Source organism: Canis aureus, chromosome 22, assembly GCF_053574225.1.
Source record: "Canis aureus isolate CA01 chromosome 22, VMU_Caureus_v.1.0, whole genome shotgun sequence".
Taxonomy (NCBI): domain Eukaryota; kingdom Metazoa; phylum Chordata; class Mammalia; order Carnivora; family Canidae; genus Canis; species Canis aureus.
Window position 1 is genome coordinate 27,452,803 of NC_135632.1, and position 6,000 is coordinate 27,458,802.

The 6,000-nt window shown below is 45.1% G+C and overlaps 1 protein-coding gene across 12 annotated transcripts in view; it reads right to left on the reverse strand.

Annotated features, from left to right (window-relative positions):
• TBC1D5 (TBC1 domain family member 5) overlaps nucleotides 1-5,499 on the reverse strand; it is a 544,964-nt gene extending 539,465 nt beyond the window's left edge. For 7 of the 12 annotated variants that reach the window (XM_077865312.1, XM_077865311.1, XM_077865316.1 and 4 more), the window contains exon 1: nucleotides 5,320-5,498. The gene's annotated coding sequence lies outside the window, so the exon portion shown is untranslated. Of the gene's footprint in view, nucleotides 1-5,319 lie in introns of all 12 variants that reach the window. The other 5 variants (XM_077865315.1, XM_077865313.1, XM_077865314.1 and 2 more) reach the window with 2 other exon arrangements.
• Nucleotides 5,500-6,000: the final 501 nt, after the last annotated feature.

Consider the following 6,000-nt stretch of genomic DNA (forward strand, 5'->3'; position numbering starts at 1 on the left):
GCAGTACAAATCTGACTTTTCTTTTTCAGCCTCTCTCAAGACAATATAACCCCAAAGAGAACTTAAGAAATTGCCAATAGTGCAGATCATTATTTTTGATCATGCTTTTCTAAAATTTTCACAATAGGCATTACCTTTTGTAATAGAAAATAAATTTTTTTCTAATGGCAGGCTAACCTGCCATACTGCAATTATTCAACCTAAGATATTCATATACAGCAATATTATCTTTAGCTATACAACTAATCTGTCATACAAAACTAAATCCACTCATTTTTTAAAAGTAAACCATTCTTCTAAATGTAGACTTCAAGATCCATAAAGGTAAAAAGTAAGCATTCTTGTCAACACAAATTTATAAAAATTTCCAATCATCTATAATGCCTATTTCAAATCTCTTAAGTTTATTTTATCTCAAAAAAGTAACCCAATAATCAGCTTCCCTGGGCAACTGAGTTAAGAAGAAAAATCTGCACTTACTAAATATTTTCACAATCAAAGACATCACATGTAGCACAGAACAATGAACGATATTATCTTTACATGTTTTTCATTTGAACTAGTGGACATTTAATGAGCATCTACTGCATGCTAGGTCCTATAACAGGTGCTAATGATATAAAATGTTGACACACAAATCCTGTATTCCAGTTTTTTTTCTGATCAAGGAGATAGGTACTATGATAATTTACAAAACAGAGAGAGAGACTCCAACCCTTTATCTCCAATTACAAAAATCCAAAAGCTCTGAAAACTAAAACTGCTTTCTAAGCTGTCAACAAATCACAGCCTAACATGAGACTTTTTATGGTCTTTTTTATTCTACTTAGTGTAAACATGTATAAATTCTCTGGGAAAAATAATGTGTACAACTATGGGGTGATTGTTCCTATGCACAGGTTTCATGATATATGGTATATGCACCATATTGATTTTCTAAATTCCCAAAATTTTCCTTCTGAGACATACATGCTACCATGGGTTTTTAGATAAGGGGCTGTAGATCAGGTCTGGAGTATGCCAGGACAGATGGATTAATTTAAGGAGCAAAGGAGTCGGCAAAGGGAGGTAAAAGTTATAGTCAGAAAAGCCTTCAGAAATAAGGTTACCGGGCAGCCCGGGTGGCTCAGCGGTTTAGAGCTGCCTTCAGCCCAGGGTGTGATCCTGGAGACCCGGGATCAAGTCCCATGTAGGTTTCCCTGCATGGAGCCTGCTTCTCCCTCTGCCTGTGTCTCTCCTCTCTCTCTCTCTGTGTCTATCATCATGAATTAATAAAATCTTAAAAAAAAAAAAAAAAAAAAAAAAAGAACCTTTAAAAAAAAAAAAAGAAATAAGGTTACCATGTTCTAGGCTCATAACAGTACACTTGAAAATTTTAAACCAATAAAATTAAAAAAAAAAAAAAAAAAAAAAAAAGGCAGCCCGGGTGGCTCAGCGGTTTAGCGCCGCCTTCAGCCCAGGCCGTGATCCTGGAGACCTGGGATCGAGTCCCATGTCAGGCTCCCTGCCTGGAGCCTGCTTCTCCCTCTGCCTCTCTCTCGTTCTCTGTGTGTTTCTCTCATGAATAAATAAATAAAATTAAAAAAAAAAAATTTTAAACCAATCCTTTCCTACCACCACCAAAAACATCTTTTATTATTTCTACTGACTTCCTTGTTTTGGAAGATCAGAGCAACCAGACCATATTCATTCATATTTAATTCCCTAAGAGCATTACTATACCAATTTTGTATTTAATCCAAAAAGTACAAACTTTCTGTTTTGCTGGCCCATACAGCTTTATGCCAAATAAATGTACAATTTCCATTAAAGTTATTCAATTACAGTCTTGATTATGTATGATCAACCACACTGTAGATTACCCATAGTAAAACACAGTACCTAACACTTACATGACAGCATTAACTATGTGTCAGACACCAAGCATTATGTATATGTACATGTGCTATCCTCACACATACATATATATATATATATATACACTCATTTAATCCTCAAAACAATTTTCTGAGGTACTATTATCCACATTTTAAAGTTGAGAAAAGTGGGGCACTATAAGGCTAAGTAACTGTCCAGCATAACATTACAACAGACATCACAACAGAGTATGAACTTTGAGAAAATATTTACAACAGGGATTTGTTGTTATACCGACTTTCTTCCCAAAGGATTATCCCAGTTAACGGAAAATTAATGCTCCTGGAATCAGGCCATATGCCCTTTCCTCTCCCTTCCCCCTCCCACAACTGCCCACACCCACAAAATCTCACTTCTCAAGTTCCAGTACACAACTGTAATATTACTGCCATTCTAATCATCTGTCCAAGTTAAGAGAAATGTCTTAGACCAAGTGTATAAGCACCAATCCTCAGACTGGTGTTGATACAGGTCAAAGCTTTCAGTGATTGGAGACAAAAGGACACTGAGATTGTCCTTATTACTTTTTCATTGTTAAGATATGGTAACAATGACTCATGTTTAAATTGTTATCATCCTTACTGGCCAAATGAAAAGTCAGTGACCCATCAATCCCCCCCAAAATCCTAAATGTTAGTATAACAAATACAGGATAAATCTATGTATGCACTATGTATGTGTGTGTGTGGGGGGGGGGGGTGGAAGACCGGCATACGGAATGAAGAACGAAAACTTGCAAGGTCAAAAGGAAATAGACACTACTTTCACATTTAACGGTGACTTAGAGACTTGAGACTGGTCTGGCAAACAGGTGCAAACAAAGCTTTGCAAATTTCAGTATCTTATTCAGAAAAGATTACAAGCATTGAGGCAAGTTTTTATTTTAAACTGGAATATGATGGGGGAAACTTAAAAAGATGACAAGTCTGGACTTTAAAATTAAAGTTAAGCTCATAATTTTCAATAATACTATGAAAAGGAGATTTTAAAAAGCATCATTAATTTATTTTCTTCACAAAAATCTGCAAGAAGATTATTAAAGCATGGACTCTAGAGTCAGCCAGCCAGAGTCTCAGCTCTTTTACTCTCTCTCTAGTTCAGTTTCCTTAAAGATTTTTGCGAGCATCACGTGAGTTAAGATACATAAAGTGCGGGGATCCCTGGGTGGCTTGGAGGTTTAGCGCTGCCTTCCGCCTAGGGTGTGATCCTGGAGTCCCAGGATTGGGTCCCAGGATCAGGCTCCCTGCATGGAGCCTGCTTCTCCACCCCTCCCTCTCCCTCTCTCTCTCTCTGTCGTCTCTGATGAATAAATAAATAAAATCTTTAAAAAAAAGAGAGAGATAAATAAACACTGGCACTTCATGCTTCAAAAACACTGCCATAGGTATTATTTAAGAACATGAAAGAACGGTAAAGTAAGGACTAGAATAAAGACCTTAAAAATTACCATGCTGAAAGTAATTGATGTTACAGTTCAATAAAGTTTTTAAAAAGTAGATATTTTTATAGACAAAGTATGAGGTGAAGTATGATACTTTCAATTTACATTCTTAATTAGGTTGGGGGAAAAATCTGAACCCATTTAGGATAACTTCAACAGGTTGAAACCCTAAATTCTTTACAAGTTAGCCTCCAAGGCTCTGAAATGCGTTGCTCAATTGTGGCTGTTGTCCGAAAGAGAAAGCAAACACTCAATACTTTCACTAATAAAAGAAAATTTCATCCCAGCAATGGTTTCAGAGACACCAGGATTCACAGCCTGTAAGTAGATAAAACCCAACTATCCATAGCTGAGTCCTTCGGCTCGATATGCCAAGCTTCCGCGGAAAATTCACAGGCCAGGTGAGGTAAGCACCACAGCCCGCACACCTGGTGCCTGCACTCCTACAGGTTGGGGCAATTTTCCCCAGTCCAACTATCCCCTCTCCTGGTATCCCAAAATAGCATGCTCAGTCTTCATAAAGGATGGCCCTGATGTGAACTTTCTCAGTTCATCCTGCCTTTTGCCCCTTCTCTTGTTACCTCTACACTCAGGATGAATGAAGACACCTATTCGTGGACACATCATTTTATTTCTTAGCATACACGTTATCCACACCCTTGCTACTCAATTGTTCCTTGTCCAGCAGCACCTGGGAGCTCTAAGGAAATGCAGAGTATCAAGATGCATCACAGGTCTACTAAATCAGAACGTGCAGTTTTAAACACCAGCCCCAAGGGATTTCCTATGCACATGAAAGGTTGAGAAGCACTTGCTTGGACTCTACTGCAGAGAGTCGTAAAAATTTTAAATGCTCAAGTTTCTATTTGAGTTCAGAGATGTACCATGAAAATTCCAATTTGTGGAATCAGAGGAGTTCAATTAAGGGAAATGACCAACATATAAAGGAATTTAAGTGTTCAAAGGTTTATTTTCAACAATGCCTACATTTCATACTTCCTGCTTCAAGTCAGTATTTTGTGCAACAGCACACTAGCAGTTTCCTTGGTGCTGTATTTTGCTGTACGAGCAGTACAAATAATGACTAATTCTAGAAATCTGCACGCAATCAGGCCCAAAGCCGCGCAACCTGGACGCTACAATTTCAGGATTTAGTACAATTCGGCCTCGATACACACAACTCATTCCCGAAAATCATTATTCAGGAAGAAGAAAGGGGGAAAAAAAAAAAAAAAAAAAGATCTGAAGGCTGTGAACTTTAAAATCATATTCTGAAACCAAAACTGGTTAATGGCTGGCACTGAACAAAACCCTAAGTCGTCCGCAGAACCAAAAATTGTTTTAGGAGGTTTGTGTTCGTTTCTCCAGGAAAAAGTAGGGGAAGGGGTGGAGGGAGGGGGGGAGGGGGGGCGGGGGGAGATCAACTTGCACAAAGTTTGTCTCAGATCCCTAAGAGGCCTCAACGGGCATGTTCTTACAGGTGAATAAGCGTTAATTCGCACGGAAACGCGTTCCTGTCCTCCCCGGTGGATAAGCCTTCCTGAGTCTAAAGGCTGCATTTTCGCAGGTTTGGGGGATTCCGGGGCCCGCTCCGCTTCCGGCCTGCGGAGGAAGCGCGCCGCGCGCCCCGGGCTGACACCAACAGGAAAAGTGACCAAGTAGGGAGGCGAGCGGCCGGCGGGCCCGGGGCTCCGCGCTCCCGCCGCAGCCGGCCTTGCAGCCTCGAGCCCGGGCCCCCGAGGCAGGGCAGCGCAGGGCAGGGCCGGCTGACCGGGAGTCCCTCCCGCCCCCGGCCCCACGCCGACCCGGGAGGCGCCCTGGCGGCGGCGGCGGCCTCGGGCCCTCCGGGGGGCGGCGGCGGCGGGGGCGGCTGCACGTGGGGCTGCACTGGAGGGAGGCGGAGGCGCTCGCGCGGGGGAGGGGGCTCAGGCTTTTTTACGATCATCATCATCTTGTTTTACCTGTGGCGCAGCAGGGCTCCCCAGCTCCTATTCCCTGAATCCTCCTCCTCCTCCTCCTCCCCTCCTCCTCTTTCTCTCTCTCTCCCTCAGTCTCTGCCGGGCGCTCGCGGAACCGGCCGGGCCCGGCCCGACCAGACAGAGAACAGGGCGGGCGGGGGCGGCGGCGGCGGCGGTGACCAGCGAGCACGTGACCACGCCCGCGCCGTCACGGCGGCCGCCTCCTGCCGCGCGCCCTCCCCGCGCCCCACCTCTCATAACCCCGCGGCTCCGGCGCCCGGGACGCTCGTGCGCAGGCGCCCGCCCGCCCGCAGGTCCGCAGGTCCGCAGGTCCGCCCGGCCGGGAGGGGCGCGGGCGCGCGACGCGCTCGCTCCCGGGGCTCAGTCTGTGGGGACACGCGGGGCGCGACGCGGGGAGCGAGCCGCAGGCCAAAGCCCCTGCCGAGCCGGCCCGCTGCCACGGCGCATGCGCGACAGGGCTCTCCCCGCCCCCCTCCCTCCCTCCGCAAACTTTCTCCTCGTCCTCCTGCGCCCCGTGGGCGTGCAGCTGCAGCTTCGGGAGCCTGCCTCCGGGACTCCGGCCCTCCCACCCACCACCACCCTCCCGGGGTGGGACCGAGAGCTGTCAGCCTCTGGGAAACTAAGAGGCTGGTCCGCCTGCCTCAGGATTTACACTATCTTCTT